The 18438-nt window shown below is 31.8% G+C and overlaps 1 protein-coding gene across 7 annotated transcripts in view; it reads right to left on the bottom strand.

Moving 5' to 3' along the window:
* The window catches only part of LOC124946482 (protein Tob1-like), a 40223-nt gene extending 23529 nt beyond the window's left edge, over positions 1-16694 (bottom strand). The window contains exons 1-3 of one of the 7 annotated variants that reach the window (XR_007100082.1): positions 16017-16363; positions 10537-10716; positions 9199-9260 (exon numbers count right to left, since the gene is read on the bottom strand). The gene's annotated coding sequence lies outside the window, so the exon portion shown is untranslated. The other 6 variants (XR_007100086.1, XR_007100083.1, XR_007100080.1 and 3 more) reach the window with 6 other exon arrangements.
* Between the last annotated feature and the right edge of the window lie 1744 nt (positions 16695-18438).

Here is an 18438-nt window from a genome sequence, read left to right as displayed (position 1 = left end):
AGAGATTCGGCTCAGTAGTGGGGGTTGAGCGCTCGGCAATAGGTTACCCCTCTCGCGACACAGTATCGTCGCGGTGCTCACCATGGGCAGAATAGTGGGGAGAGCTATCTGGCAAGGACGCGTCGCTTCAGCCGACCGACCGACATATACTATTATACTACTCGTCGCATCGACTTTCCACAAGGTGCAGTTACAAGGAAAAAGAGAAAGAGAGAAAGAGAATGTCAAGGGTTGTCGTTCGAAATTTTCTTTTTATTTTTAATAAAATTTTTTTACAAATACTTTTCGAAAAAATAAAAAAAAAAATTACGTTGCTTTTTTCTTTCTCTCTCTCTCTCTCTCTCTCTCTCTCTCTCTCTCTCTCTCTCTCTCTTTCATTCTGTGTTGAAATAAATGAAGAATACAAAGAGACAAACAACGAACGATCTTTTTAATCTTCGTAAAAAGAAAAAAGAAAAAAATATCATGGAATATTCGAGAAGACAAAAAGTATTTTCGCTTTGTGGTAAATCCTCGTGTGTAATAATCGAACGAATCGTCGTCTGTCGTACGTCATGTTCGTTATCGAATACGTAGTTATATAGGTAGGTACATATCTATATAAACGTATATACATATACCCACTCGAAAAAAGTTCAGCAAGTACACGAGGAGACTTATCGAGTTGCGATTAAACTGGCGCTGTGAAAAGGCCATCAGTGATATATAAAAGAGGATGTGTTTTTAGCTTATTCGTTTGATAACGCGCCACACGTACTTTTCTTTCAAACGACATATCCTTTTCCTTAGCAAAATTCTCTTTAGCTTCAAACAATCGAACGAAAGTTCGATATCAAGCGAATTCCATCGACGTTACATTGACCAGCTGATAAACGTTCGCTTCGCCATTGATATCGAATCGTCCGTAAGGAACGTGTATGGTCGTAGAAATCTCAAGAATTTTCCATTGTCGTTGATCGTTCATCGAAAATACATGAAATTCTCTTTCTCTCTCTCTTTCTCCCTCTTTCTTTCCTATTTTTCTGCTTGTAAATTAACATAACGTTTAGAATTAATTTTCCAAGAAATTTCCACTGGCTTATCAGGAAGAAGTAAGGAAATTCATTTTTTTTTTATTATATCATAGAAATTACTTGAAATTTCAAAATAAAAAAGAAAAGAAAAATTCAATCAAAGAAATCAATGAGATATAACATTGATCTCAAAGATCTGGCCAGTACTTTGAAGCGATAATGTTAGGGATTTCAGAAGCACCGAGTAATTACCAAGTTGGCTGTTTTTGAGAAGTCTACGTGAATTCTACGGAAATAATTTTGTGAACGAGAGAAGATATCCGTTGGTAAAGTAATGCTCAACTAGTAAGAAAATCTCTTTCGAAATTGGAAATGGAAGATCCATAGGTCTTTTGAAAGCTTCGAGAGTATATTGATATCGACGAAACTTGAAACGAAATAAGACGACATAAATCAGAAAAGAGATAGATAGATAAATAGATAGATAGATATATAGATAGATAGATAGATAGATAGATAGATAGATAGATAGATAGATAGATATATAGATAGATAGATAGATATATAGATAGATAAATAGATAGATAGATAGATAGATAGATAGATAGATAGATAGATAGATAAATAGATAAATAGATATAGATAGAGAAAGAGAGGGAGAGAGAAACAAAGAGAGGAGGGAGAGAAGAACCGACAAGAGGAAATTGCAATATAAAATAGGAAATTGCTTGTCCACGAAACGTTTCTGATATCCTTACTATTTCTTTTTTGTTCTTTCGAAAATATAACTCATAATTCATATAACAGAGCTATTTCTAATCACCAATACACACATATGTTACGACAAAAAAACATTCTTAATGAATTTCAAAAGAAAATTTGAGGTATGCGAGATCGTAATCTTAATTGGAGCACCAATGAGATAACTGAAAATGTATGAAAGAATAAAATTATCTTTCAATCTGTCGCTCTCGTAAAACAGATATATTCACACATACGTAACATAGATATGACGCGATGTGTTACTGCGTAATGTAGTTTTCTTGATAGAAATACTCGCGTTACGTTTCCTCGATGTTTTTGCTTATTTCGCATGTAACATGCGTGTGTACGCGTGTACTCTGATGTATAAGATTTCCATTCGCAAAAGAAATGACTCTCCCTTTCTATATTTCTATTTGTCATTTTTTTTCTCTCTTTCTCTTTCTTTCTCGTTCTTTCTTACTTATCCGCTATTACGTAAGGAGCAATATAAGACTAATTGTAAAATCAAATCTACATCGCCAGGAGATGCTGCCACTGTTGTATTCGCTTTGACAACTTGCAGAAACCGAAGAAATATCGATAAATGCTATGTTCAAAAGTAAAAAGTGTATGTGTAGGTATGCGTGTGTCCGTGTAAGTGAACATACGTGCGAAACTTCATGCGTCATTTTATGCTATTGTAATTTCAAAGAAATGACAATGCATGTATGCATACGATGCAATTATTATACAAAACGAATGGTATTAAACGTAATCGATTGGAATTTGTTTCTTTCTTGAAAATTTCCATCGTCGATCAATTTCGATGTCACAACGATGATATCGTTGTCTATTTTATAACACTCTTTATAAAGAACTTAATAGTAAATTATTAATTGTTAAAAGAGTAAAAAAGAAAAGAAAACGATGATCATGATAAATGAATTGCATTCTATGCAATGTAGATACACATTATGTATGTATCTATATATGTATGTGCGTGTCTGTGTGCGCTCGCGTGGTATATGTATATATATATATATATAAATGTATGTATGTATTTCATTAACTAAATCTTTCTATCGTGTTCTCATTTGTATATTTTCATCGACTTTTGCTTTTGTATATGTGAACATAAATTACATGTGTGTATAGATAATACACGTTGACGATATGAATTTAAATAAACGTAAAACGATAAATAGAAAGACAAACAATGTTGTATTTAAGATATTTATCAATTCAGTTAATAAATTCTATCTCGTGTTCGAAACCAAATTGCTTTGTATCATTCGTTTCGACTCGACTTTGAATAACTTCGAATTATTTCTAAGGTAACTTTACATGTAACGCAATACAACGAAGCCCGGACGAGCATTGCCGTTCATGGTGGTGGCTAGTAGTAGCCAGTTCACTCGATTTCATTCATTTGCCGGATAATCGTCGTGTTCCTGTTTGCTGCCGGCCAACAAGACTGACACGTGCATGCGTGTGCACTATGCATATATCATCGTTACTCCTAGTAACGTCTGGTTTATATTATATATACATATATACATATTATACATATATGTATAATATGGATATATGTACACGGACATACACATATTTATACGTAACTTCTAACATTGTGTCGTACTCAAGGTCTAAAGTTCCGGGTATGATACTTTATTGTTTTTTTCTATAAGTCAAGTTCTCTCTCTCTTTCCTCTCTTTATTAACTCCTCTCTTTCTTTTAAACTCATGTTATTCAAGACCATCGAACTCTTCCTTCCACTTACTCGCAGATAAATAATACGAGTTTGCGAGCGAGCATTCGTTCCATTATTAACTTCCGTTTTCTAACGCGTGATTTTCCTATTTTTTTTCTTTTCTTTCTTTTTTTATTTTTTCACGGTCTATTAATATCTTTTTTCCTAACTTTTTTTCTTTTCTCTGATAATGAAAGGGTCGAGTGATAAGAATACAATCCGTATAGAAGAAAGAGATAAGATGTCACGTTATCATTTAAGTAATTCGCTCAAACGTGATAACTGAATTTTCGTTGATGTTCCATTTACGAAATTTTTCTTACACATACCTATGAGATTTTTCTTCGAATTTTGAAATACTGCTGTTGACTACGATTAGAGTTTTAAAATATTAGATAAATTTTTTTTCTAATCTTCGATATATTTATCTATATAAGTAATAGATTTATATAGTAATATAAATGTATTATCTTTATGATATTTATATATATTTTATATTTTTATGTAAAATTTATTACTTTTATTGCATATAAACTTTATTCCGGTTTTAATGTCTTTTTTAGTAAACGCGAAAGAATCGTCTTATTTGTAATTCAATTTATTAAAAATATTTCGTAAATCATTTTTTTATCTTTTAATAAATTTAACTCTTGTATTTAAATGTTTGTATTATGTGCAATTATCGAAGATCAAAAAAGAAGATTTACATAACGCAGAACAGAACAATAATAATAATAATGATAAGAAAATTGTCTTTTATTTAATGTGATAATTAATAACTTATAATTTTGTTTGACGAAGTGTTTCAAATAAATTCTTAACGATCAAACGTTTGAAAAGCCTGCGAAAAGTTTAATAAAATCTGGCGGGAAATTCAAAAGTGTGTTCGACTCGAACACGAAGCATGAGTTTCGATCAGCTCTCATAAAATTGGCCACGGTCATTGCGAGACCTTCCTTCGTGCATGTAACAGAGACAGAGAGATAGAGAGAGAAAGAGGTGAGTGGGAGGGGAAAGGGAGAAATGAGAACTTTCAACTACCGAACGAGTTCGAGCGTAAACACGTCTACGTCTGCTGAATCCAATTACGCAATGTTGCAATTGCAGGCGCAGGCGCCATGAAATAAGTAGAAATATATCTATATACAGAGTATACCGTTAACAAAGTATCCAGCTTTTTGAATTGTCAGAAATTTTTCAAATGAAGTTATAAGGTTCCGAAAAAAGAAACATTTTCTCAGACGATTTATATTTTTTAATTCTTCTTATAAGTAATAAAATATGTTTCATTTCTTTACTGAAAAAGATGAATTATGTATTTAATTAATAACAAATATTAATTAATTATTTGTTTCTTATTTCCACTATATTATATTTTCTGATTAATTAATTTATTTTAAAACTACTTTATCCGTATTCATTTTTTTTTTTTAATTAGATAAATAATGTAAATTTTATATATTTACGAGCAAAAATCTTTCTAGTTAACAATTTAAAGTTAGATACAGTATAAAAAGAATATCATGTAGGCATAGTAGACTTGTAAGATTAGTTAGTACATAAATTTGTAGGATTAATTCAATCAAATTTCACATTAACATACACTTGTTTTTCTTCTTCTCGTTATTCGTTGGTATAATCAAATATTCGTTCATAATAATCAAAGAGGAATTCTCGACTTTTCCTTATGTCTCTTTTGATTGTGTCTTCATTAGTATCTTTTGTCCTTCAGCTCTTTCGATAAGTTTTTACGTAACAATTGTGATTTTCTCAACGTGACGATGCAATCGTTCCGTTTAGAAACGATAATGTTATTACCACGCGATAAAGTCAAAGATTTATCAAGATTTTTCTAATACGTAAGTTCTTCATTTTCTTTGAAAAAAAGAAGAAAAGAAAAGAAAGAAAGAAAGATTGAGAAACTTAACTCGAAATGGAAATAGGATCTTCGACCGGCATTTATTGATCGTTGATGAATGGATTCGCGGTACGATAGAATAATTAAATGTTTATTTGGCTTTTATCGCCATGAATTCACGAACGATTTTACAATACAAATAAAAGATCATCTTACGAATTGCAAATTTTTATATTTAATCTTTAATCTTCTTTTGTTTATTTGCCATTGAAATATTCCTAAACGATTTAATATTTCTTTTTCTTTTCTTTTCTCCTGTTTTTTTTTTCCCTATATATCGCTAATAAATAATAAAATATAATATAACGTAAACATGTTCACACGTAGAATACGTGATATTTTATTCTAATCGATCAGTGCGATACTATTGAAAATTTTTAACGATAATGATAACAAAATTCGTTGGATTCAAGATATTCGAAACGATTTGAGACGTAAAATGATTAGAAGGAATGCCTAAACAAAACTTTTTACAAATTATACCGACGATTTGATTTAGATGAATTATACGCTATTATTACTAATTTTTAATATTTCTGTAATTTCTTGTTTGAATGACGTTTTATAGTACTATAGACGTTCCAATGAAATAAAAAAAGAAAATAAAAGGAAGAAAAAGAAATATTCTTGTTAATATGAGAATGAGCATGTCGAATGAGTTCGCACAAAATTTTTCTCCCGGCAATAATCGATATGTTGTCGATTGACCTTCGAACAATGAAATATTGCGCACATACTCGTGCCAGTTCAATGCGTCCAAGGTCTAACGAATAGTAGGCCGCAACGCGTGATACCGTTTTAATAGTAGTTGGCTACGCTCGCCCATACCTTTTTTCTTACATCTATCTATCTATCTATTTATCTATCTATCTATCTGTCTATCTATCTATCTATCTATCTATTTATCTATTTATCTATCTATCTATTTATCTCTCTCTCTCTCTTTTTATTTTTTTTTCAATTTACTACTTTTTTACATTATGAAAACGTAGTAATTCTTTTGTTGAACAAAAAAGTGCAAAAAGAAATATTTTCATTCATCTTTTAGATTTTTTATTTGTATGATTTTTTGTTGTTTCCTTGGTTTCCAATACGAAAATTACGTTATTGGATAGTTCGGGATATCGATTTGGGGCTAGATTCTTGAAGAATAATGAAGCAATATATGAGTCTGCGTAATAAATATGCAGTTCAAACAGAAGCGATTTCTTATTAAATGATGAAATTGTACTTCTCCCTCTCTCTCTCTCTCTCTCTCTCTCTCTCTCTCTCTCTCTCTCTCTCTCTCTCTCTCTCTCTCTCTCTCTCTCTTTTTTAATTCTGCTTGTTATCGATAAAGCAACTCAATAAGATTAAATTTTCCTCTTTCTTACTTAACTGATGTAGTATATATGTCTTATTTACACCTCTGTATAATCGCTATAATAAATGTATTAGGAAAGATAAGTTCGCATGCAGTTATAGTATTGACTGGACTTTATACAAGAAATTTTGTAGATAAATAAAATGAAACAGATATTCGGGATAAATATATGAATATTTCTCTAACTTCTGATCTTTTCTTAAATAGATATAGTAGAATAAGAATATCAAAATTATATACATATATTAGTTATTATTATTAAAAACTACTAATGTGGATCTTTAATATTAGTTGTATATCTGCATGTTTTTAATTTTGTAAGTTTAAAGGCTTAAGTCATAAAAAATCTTTTATCTCTTCATCACAAAATTAATTGTTAGTTTATATCTGAAGATTAATGGTTACTAAGTTAAGTTATACTATACTCTAATATAATATGTATGTGTGTGTGTATGTGTATGTGTGTGGGATGGAAGGTTCTAAAGAGTTAGTCATGTGTGTGCATGTGTAAGATGCCGATCGATGTTTAAATGAAGGGATGGAAGGATCCAAACCTAATTAGTCGTATATGTGCGAGAGAAGCAGTCGAAGAGAGCCTGATTTGCCGTTTGCGAAGAGTGTTTGTTTATAGAAAGAAAAGAAGAGATTTAGTTTGAAAGAGAGACGAGTGAGTGAACAGTTTTAAAAGTATTATGTACGGTCCTGAGTGGACCAACAAGAGCAACGAAAAGAATAATATAGATTAAAGAGTAATAAGTAACGCCTTGAGTAGGCCAGAGATAGAAAAGAGGTGTAGTATCCTAGTTATAGTATCCTACTTGTAACATCCTAGTTATAGTATTTTTGTTAATAAAGTATGTATTAATCAAGAATGAATGATCCGAGTTAGTCAGTCCGTATCTTCCAGGTAGGGTTTCAAAAAATATCATACATACATATGTATATATATATATATATATATATATATATATATATATACATACACACATAGTATAGTTTTATATAGTATAGTATAATTAAATATACTATAATATTGTTATATCATATATTATACTATAACAGTCATACTATAATTTTTATATAATATAATTTTTGATTAAGACTCAAAAAAAGAGAAATTGTGTCATAAAGAGTAAACTTAATGGGAAAAGAAATAAATTCACATGAATTAAAACACGTTCACTTTTTAACATATTCACGAAAAATCGTATTCTAACCTTGGACTAGAACTCTCGTTTGCAGCGACCCAGCATTCATTAAATGCAACGACATAATCGCTCTATCGTGTAACGTCAGCCCATTTTACACTATTACGTTACGAGAAATGTATGTATATGTATCTCTATGTGTGTACCCCTCTTTTAGTATAACATCGTATCCGTGCCAACAAGCCGAAGTGCATCGCGCCACTCTCCATTAAATTTTTCTATTCAAACGAGACGCGCGACCACATCGACCAATTAATGATACACATCTCAAACTAATCTTGTTTTCTTTTTTAGTGCTATCGTTTGATTAGAATAATTCGTTCGAATTAAAATAGACAATTTTTTTTGAATTTTTTATACTTGTTGAAAAAGACGATGAAGAATGATCTTTTAACATTAGATTTACGGGATCTATTAATTTGACGGACTTCAGGTTGCATACTTAGTTATTATATTATTATTTTTAAGCATACCATTTATATCGATTTTAATTGATATAATGATATGAATTAAAAACGAAAAAAACTGTTTTTTTTTTTTTTTTAATGTATGTCAAATTGACGGATTTCAAATTTTATACTTAACTTATAGAAATTATAAATATTATTTTTTAGCAATTTATATTGGCCTTGATTCAATGGTAGGAAATAAAAAAACTAGATTATAATGCATTCGTCAGTTTGACTTTTCTTATATTTCATACTTAAAATTTTAGAAACTATAAATGTTATTTATTTTTTTGCAATTTATGTTGAATTTAATTAATATAATGATATGAATTAATAATGAAAAAAAAAAAACTACATTTTAATATACCCGTCAACCTGATGGATTTTAATAAAAATTTATAATTAATATTTGTATATCTAGTGTTATAAAAGATCATTGAAAGAAGAACAAGGATGAAAGGCAATAGAAGACTGCCAAAACACGAGATGTGCCAATCGATGCATTCCTTCGTGTACTGCAGCTCACCTTCTGTGCTACCGTTTTAAATTAAGATACGTCTTCAAATGTCATGAGTACGCATTCCGTTTCGTGATGCTTCTTGCCACGAGATTCTAAAACGTAGACACTCTCATCTCTGTTTTGTTATTAAAGCTAAGTCTTAATCGTAAGAAAGCAAGTCATTAATCATATTTTTATCGTTTCCTTTTTATCTTTCATCAAAGATTTTCGATATTTTTACTTTTTCAATTACCTTGTTGTCGTTTTCAGCCAATAGCGTTCTTCCTTTTGTCGATTCCGTACTCTTCGATCGATCTGTAAAAAAAATTATAAATACTACTAATTTATAATTACTATAAATATAAATATACAGTAAATTATATGTATATAATATATGCATATATATATATATATTTATATCTAAATAAACAAAAATGTATTTAGTATTTTTTATAGATATTTATTACTAATAAATATCTATAAAAATTTTGTCCCGTAAAATGTCTAACATTAAAGGATTAAACTATAAGTCCCGATGATCAATGAAATGAATTAAAGATGATAATTAGTTAAGTAAATATAGGTTTTCGATAAATACGATCACATATTATCATCATAAAAAAAGAGAGGACGAAAGGAGAGAGAGGATAAAATTCGATTGGCCACATACGATCCATGAGATTATATGATTAGATCAGGACGATCTATAATTTCCCGAATAGAAGTTCTATTGCATTTAATTTCTTCTTCAAAGAGATAAGAGAAATTTGAAAAATTTGTCGAGCATTTGCTTGTTACTTCGAGCGATATGAAAACAAACAATAATGGTTGTGTCTGATTTATTTTGAAAAAATGTTTCAATCTGATAAAACTCGATGATATGTTCCTTTTTTAATATTTTTATATTTTTTATTTTCTCTTTCATTTAACAAGATTAAGAAAGAGAAAATAATTGTCTGATCTCGTCTTTTTATCTTATTAATGGAAAAAAACGGATACGAAGATCATAATGAAGAAAGCCTATCAAACATTCTACCACTTTTTAACGATACTAACAACACAAATCGCTTTCACCACTGAACGAGCAAGATCGTGTGATCCTTTATCTTAATCTAGATTAAAACTTAATCTAAACCTATACCCGTTCCAGATATAACTGCCAAGGTTTGCGTATGCTCTTCTAACGAGATCTTATAGCTTGTTAATGAAAGTGATCGAGAAATATATGTAACGAAACTTCTCTCTCTCTCTCTTTTTCTCTTGTCTCGTTAGTACTAAGATGGAACAAGACAAAACGAGATGGAAAATTGGATCAAATGCAACGGTGATCTTGATTGGAATTTTTTAATCATACAAGTTAACTTCCTGTATATGAATTATAAAAGAAATTAATAAAGATGTAATTCGTATAAATAATTTATGATCCAGTGAAAAACAATATCTTTTTAATAAAACCGCTTATTGATACATGAATCGTCATTTTTTTTTATCGAGATATATTCGATTTATATGGGAGTACATAGTACTGACTACTAATATACATGAATATTCTTTCGAGTAACATGAATGTATTCTGTAAAACACGGTATACCTCTGATAAGGGAAATCCTTTAAACCTCGCATGTCAATACGCTACGATTATCCGAATGTTATCACTCGTTCTTGCGATAATAAGTTACACATTTGAGTGGCTGGTTGGTGCATTTTTTTCTCTTTTTATCTTCTTTTATTTATTTATTTATTATCTTGAAGTTAACGAGGAATGACGTAACTAAAAAATGACGAAGTTGAAATTTAGACATAAATATATATATTATATGTATATATGTATATTAGAAAGTAACAAACTCTAAAAGTAATAAATAAGATCAATTTGACACATGCGTTGTAATATTAAAGAACTATATTCTCATTATTTTCAATAACAAATTGAAACGCGAATATGATCGTTCGATTCGATTTAGTCTTTCGAATGAAATTGACCGTTCGTTTAATAACAGCAGTTTGCTTTCTTGTCATCTGACCGAATAACGACACATATCGATGTTGAACATTGAATCGATTGGAAATAGGAGGTACGTTGACGTTCTATCATCGATCAGAAGGTCAGCTTACTCAGTGGCTAACCTTCGTTGTCCCGATCAAACGAATTCCGAAGATTACTTTCGATTCTAAGATTTCTTTTTTCTAGAACTCTTCTTGTCCTAATGACATTTCTGAAAATTTTTTAATCAACTCGTACTATTCTCTAGGAAAATAAAAAGTTGCCCATTTTAATGCAATATTATAAATAAAAAAAGAAGAAAAAAAAAGAAAAGATTATGAAACGTAGCAAATCGGCTCGTAATCGGAGCACATTTTCAAGATTCGCGAAAGGAAGAAACTAGAAGAAAGAAGTTTTTGATAAGAAAAATGTTTAAACGGAACGAAGGTAATTTTGAGAGTCATTAGTGGGAGATTGGAGTAAAGGATGATAAAAAGATAGAAGGTAGACGTATTTATCAAAAATGTTTTCCTTTTTTATCTCTCTCTCCCTCCCTCTCTCTCTCTCTCTCTCTCTCTCTCTCTCTCTGACTTATTCATATTTATCCTTGTATCCACTAAGTATTTATCTTTCTTATACAGTGTTGTAATCAGCATTAGTAATTCATCCTTTGTGATATAAAAAATTATACTAACAGTCAACTAATTAGCATTTAAAAATGAAGATTTATTAAAGATTTCTTAATTTTTCTAACATTATTAATTCTGCAAATAAAAACGTAAATATCTATTAGTATTTTGATGAAAATATCTACAGTAATCGTATATACAAGATTTTTAAAATGGCAATAATATCTAAGGATTGAAATTTGCGATATTGTCGATAATACGATGGAAACAACGTTCAGAATAGGACGATACATATTAGAAATAGGTTCTTTATATCGAGCTGTGCCAGAAAACTAGGTCATATTCTTACACCTGGGGCATTTATAAGGTGATTGGAAAAACTCAGATCAATATCAAGCACGAATTGGCAGGATTCGTTGCAAAGATCGACTCATGACCCGCCCGCATATTAATACGTACATATATATATGTATTTACTAATACCACGAATTTCCAATCACTTCATAAGTTTCTACATGTTTGGCCATTGTATCAAAAACCAAAAAGAATTCTTTATCGTTTCGTGAAAAATCAAACGAAAAATTGTTCAGAATTTGAGTGATTTTATTCTGTATTTCTCGCGTGAAGAGGAATCAAATTTCGGTATGAAATTCAAAATGAAGTTTTTTCTTAAAATCTCATTTTCAATTTAGAGAAGTTGATTTTTTCGGGAAATTTTTTATCGAATGTTGAGAATAGGATAAAAATAGTATCGACTTTGTTTCGTCATGTTCCGAATTTTAACTTTCTCGAGATGCGTTGTTGTTACTGAAAACGAAGAAGATGAAAAACAGGACGAAAGAGAAAAAGAAAAAGAAGGAAAAGAAAAAGAAGAAGAAGAAAAAGATGATGAAGATGAGAAGACAGCATGCATGAGAGACAAGACGTTTATTTATTTACGCGGCCACGCGAGCTCGCTACGTCATAGTTGCCATGTAGGAGAGAAGCCACGCCGAGAGTTAAACTATTGAAAGAGCTAAAATTAATTCTGCGCCTGGTAGATTAGGAAGGCACTCGCTAGGTTTCTCCTCGACCACTATTCACATTATCCTCCGTTGTTCAAAGTAATACGGTTATAAAAAAGAACTACGCGTCCCTTGTTTTACGTACCATCCAAAAGAGTTCTCTTTTATTTATCTATTTTTATTTCTTTTTTTGTTCAATTTTTTTTTCACAATAAATCTTTTATATATTTTCGATTATCAATCAATTTCATCAATTTATTTTATGATAAATTGTCTTCAGAATTTTTTTAAAGATTTCGACGTTTATTTATTTTTTCCTTTTTCAATATTTTTCAGAACAGACCTTTCATATATTTTCGATTTTCAATTAATTCTATGAATGATATATACATTATATCCAGAATTTGCTGATAATGAAAAATCGATTTTCATCTCAACTTATTAGTTACAAGCTACTTTCTTTTTTTTTTTTAATTGACGAACCAACTTAAAAATAAGGACAATCGAGTCCGATTCTGATTATATTCGGTGAACTCTAAAGTAACGAGTGAAAGCTAGCTGGGCGTTGAAAAAAAAGTTAATATAGTTACAAAGCCGGAAAACTTTCCTCGAACGGTCGCCACTTTTTATGCTGCTTCCTTTCTCTCGTTAGATAGATCTCGATCGTTAATGATCATAGTAGCTCGATAAATCCAGATCCAGAATATCTTTCTTTCTTACTTCTTTCAAATTTGTGTCTTGAGAAGAATCTTCTACACGGACTTGATGTATTAAGTGAAAATTAAGATATCGTGAAAGAGAGAGAGAGAGAGAGAGGGAGAGAGAGAGAGAGAGAGAGAGAAAACCAACCAATCACAACGTCTTGTATAACTCGTACGGGCACTGATTGGAACGGGCGTGGGAGTATCGAATCGATTAGACCGCCGATCGATTCAGTGCAAAGTGTTCTCTCTCGTTTTCTCTCTTCGACTATTCCGTCTCTTTTGCTCGCGTTCAAGAAAACATTCGATTATTGCTCTATTTTCAATGATTTTCGTGCTTTCTTCTAATGTTTTCAATAATTCTTCAAATGTTTTGTTCTTTCTTTTCGTTTTTTTTTTTTTCGAAAAAAAGACGAAAACAATACATCATTTTAATATTAATTATTTCACGAAAATATAAATACGAATATAAACGTACTAGTATAATACACGCATAAATATATGTATTTATAAAATAACACGCGAGAAGACGTATTACGTGGTCGAACGTAATTGTCATAATCGTCATTGTCATACATATTCTCTATTCATATTCTCTGAGTAACATATAACGAATACGCAAGGTCTCGGTATCTTTTTTGAATACGCTCGTATTTATTAGTTACGTTAAAATACACCTTGAGCACGACTTTCCGCCTTAACAAAAGCAAAATATTATCTCTTTTCTCTTCCTGTTTCTTTTCATACCAATAAGATAAGATTCCTCGTGATATTCTTTCCTCTTTCTTTTACAGGTTATTTATATGATTTCACATAACAATTGAAATACGAAAACATCAAATACACGTGTATAAATCATATAAACGACGAGAATATAAAAATTTAGTCGCAAAAAAAAATAAAAAAAAATAAAAAGAATAAAAAAAAAAAAAAAATAAATGCTCACTGTTATTGTTAAGAAAAAAGAACGACAACAATACATCTTTTCTTGTTTTAACGAACAAAAGTCAATTTAAAATCCGATTGGTATATATGTATACATATATTAATTCGCAATGTTTCGTGGTTTAAACGTTACGAAATGTGTGCGCGCAGCTGTCCTACGATACATTTTAGCGTACCGCCGCCAGTAACGACGGCGACAGCCTATTGGTGAATTAACCGGAATCTGGGTCAGTTACGACACCTGTCGGACGGATACAAGAGAGAAAAAGAGAGAGACAGACAGAGAGACAGAGAGAGACAGAGAGAGAGAGAGAGAGAGAGAGAGAACTCGAAAGAGCCTTCGAAGTGTTGTAAATCATGTGACGTGCCGATGCCAAATATAAATCTTTAATGGCTCATTTTATGTGTACTCACGAAATATTATCACTGTCTTTCCCAAAATTTTCTTTCATGCCATAATTCGTATGATTCACAACAGTTTTTATCGACTTTGTGAACGTTCATTTGGTCAACAAATAGATTAGCTTTATAAATCTTGAGAAAGAAAGAGGGAGATAAAGATAGAGATAGAGATAGAGATAGAGATAGAGATAGAGATAGAGATAGAGATAGATAGAGAGAGAGGGGGGAGGCGGGGGGAGAGAGGGGGAGGAGAGAGAGACAGAAAGAGAGAGAGAGGTTTTTTTCTTCTTTTTCATAATAATGTATCTAAAAATTACGAGATATACCATAATAATAAATACATCTTGAACGTTCAAATACTATAATATTCTAATTTAACATCCTCGTTTCTAAATCTATGTTTAGATTTTTAAAAAAACGAAGAGAAAAGTAATGATATATATGTATATGCACACAAGATGGAAATAGTTGTGTGTATGCAAGTATAAGAACTATTCACTGGCCTTGGGAAATAGAGATAGAGAGACTATATAACTGTCAACGACATTTATCCTTTCGTAATTTCTAACGATTTCTTTTCTATAAATTAAAATTAATTCGTAATAATTAAATTCCTAAAAACCTAAATCCTTTCTTATGTAAATCGAGAAAGTTCTTTTGAGATTACTCTTATGGGTTTAGTCACGTTTTTTTTTTTTTTTTTTTTTTTTTTTTTTAAAAAAAGGAGGAACAACTACATTAGAATATAAATGTGTAACATATTTCTAACGTCTAATCATAAGATTCAAATAAATCGAAGATGAGAACGAGAGAGTAATCGTATGCATTGTTACAAAATGATTGCAAAATACTAAATGTATACTCTAATTACTATACGTTTAATATAAAGCCAATTGTATATAAAAGAAATCAAAATCTAAACAAGACAAAGTAAGAATCTCTTATTTATTAATCATCATTTTTTTCTTTTTTTTTTTTCATAAGACGAAAGAAACAAAAATGTGAACGAAAAAGGAAGAGAGACAGAGAGAGAGAGAGAGAGGGCGAAAAAAAATCATCATGCTTATGACACGCACACCTTTTTTTTCGTCTAATCATTCTCCGTGTTCTACTACTTTTAATTCTTTCTCTCTCTTTCTTGTGCTTAAACTTGCTATATAGGGAACACGCACTCACACATACACACATGAAATGTACCTGTATGCACTCAAATATCATGTAACGTACACATACCTCTGTACTCGGTACGTTCACATTAACAAACACATACACACACACACACACACACACACACACACTTCGTGGGCACGTTACGTAGCCCTAAAAGGACAGTGCTTTACTTGGAAACTCGAGCACGCACGTACGTACACACAAACACATGCTCGCTCTTTTACAGGCTTACGTACGTGTATCTTATACGTTCTCGATATGCAAATGTGAGACGCAGTAGAAATGTAGAAGAACAGGATGCACAGTAAAATATATATATATATATATATATATATGTCTGTATGCTATATATATTTATATATACATATATATATGTATGCGTGTATATATATTTTCTTGATGGAACAGTTATATGACTAGAGAATTTACGAACGTATCGACGAATGAAGGAACGATTATCATGAAACTATTATACGATCGCCTCTTTCCAGAGAACTCGCTCGGGAAACGCGTTATGAGAGAGGTCGGAAAACGAGAAAAGCGAGAGAACGCGCAACTCCGATGTACCAGTAGAGACTGGCGACTTCCCCTCGGACTCACCGAGTGGTAGCCGGTATAGTGGAAAAGAGACGTATATACATACAGCCACGATGCTAACCGTATATCGTTGAGTGTACTACATAACTACTCCACCACCACCACTGCCACTACATCACACACTACTATCCCAGGAGTAAGCAGCAGCGAAGCAGGTCTACTATCTTCGTTACTAACACTTACAAACAACGTCGTGTCGTCCCTGCGCTGTGTGTATTTCTCCCAAGAGAACGGTAGAGGGGAGTACCAAAAGGAACCTGGTGGAGGTAGGTTGGTTAGTACAGTGGGGGAAGAGAACTTGGAGGAGAAACTATCAGGTCGCACGCTCTCGACGTTCTGTGTGACGTAAGTCGAGTCATCCTGGATGTGTCGTGCGCCAGCGCAAGAGTAAAAGAGAGAGAGGGAAAGAGAGAGAGAGAGAGAGAGAGAAAGAGAAAGAGAGAGAAAGAGAAAGAGAGCTGAGTGAGAAAAGAGTGGGGGTACGCGGGCAAGGCCGAGCTAGTGGGGAGAACGCTAGAGTCAACGGAAGGAGGGGAGGATGGCGGTCATTAGTGCTACTGGGACACGGAAGCGAATCCTTGCCTTGTCGCACCTTCTCGCTCTTCCTCTCTCCTTCTCTTTCCTTCTCTCTCTCTCTCTCTCTCTCTCTCTCTTTCTCTCTCTCTCTCTCTCTCTCTTTCTCTCTCTCTCTCTCTCTCGTTGGCTCGCGACCCGGTACCTGCTCGCCACCCCCACCTTCCATCGTGCATCCACCATCGCTCTGCTGCCCGGGGATGCGCTTGCACTCTGCAGCCGTATATATCCCTTTTGCTGCACCCTCTCTTTCTCTCTCCTTTTCTATCCTTCTGTACAACACCTATAAGAACCGGGGTCGATTAGGCAGTGCTCGCGACCTCGTCCTTGTCAGTCCACTTCAAGACCGCCAATACTTTTCCTTATTTTTTACCTCTTTTCTTTCCCCTTGCAGCATTTAGCTTCTTTCATGCATAATTCTTCTGTGCATGTGCGTATATTATTATTTCTATTTCTTTCTTATTATTTATATTTTACAATAAATATCATTTTCAAAAAAATATGAAGGAAAATGTGAGATTATAATCACCTATCTATTTTGCATATCTATCAAATTCTGAGAGCCTTGATACGCACTGGGCCAATCGTTATTAAAGATTAAGGAAAATAATGAAATATTTGTCCAAGTTACGTGGCCGCATTGAAAGAGATATCGAGTGAATGCGAACTTTATCATTCGATATCGAGGTATGATGAACTTTGACATTCCGTGATTTAGCATTTGTTCGAAAGAAACAATAAATGTGAGAATCGTTTTTAGATAAAAATCTCATAAATAATAAGCTATTATTTTTCGTTTATATAAGTTTCTTTATGTAATATAAGTTTCATCTGTGTTTGTCTTTAATTTATGAGATTTTTGGGGGAATTATATGATTTCGATTAATTTGTCAGATCGTATCAAGATCTACGACTAATTCGAATCGATACGATGATCAAAGTTTTACGTATTTCATTCGGATAAATATAATAAAGATGCCATTGAATCATGGTTATCATTGGATTGCTAGTGATAATCGATGATGCGAGTGTATCATTCAAGCTTTAACTTATATGATTTTATATAGTTTACAAAATGAAGGAGCCAAAATTGGCTTCTGGTGTTCTATATCAATTTATATTGAACTACATCATTTCTTCTTATTAAATTTTTTCTGTAATATTCTTCTCTCTCTCTGTCTCTCTCTCTCTCTCTCTCTCTCTTTCTCTCTTTATATATATATATATATATATATATATATATATATATATATATATATATTAGAGATAACATTATTTTGATTTGGATTACGAAATGTTATCTTAGTGATATACGCATAGTCGACGAGTAAACACCTTGGCTTGTCATCAATCACAGTCGATTTTCGTTTCATCAAATAACAGGACAATGGTCGCTACTGCGTTGGGTTCAGATATGTAGAAATGTTTGAATATATCGTATGCAGCTGTGACATATTCAAAGCTCTCACGATACGTTTATAATAGTAT

The sequence above is a fragment of the Vespa velutina genome, chromosome 2, assembly GCF_912470025.1.
Source record: "Vespa velutina chromosome 2, iVesVel2.1, whole genome shotgun sequence".
In the NCBI taxonomy this organism is placed as follows: Eukaryota; Metazoa; Arthropoda; class Insecta; order Hymenoptera; family Vespidae; genus Vespa; species Vespa velutina.
This window is presented reverse-complemented; position numbering and strand designations above follow the sequence as displayed.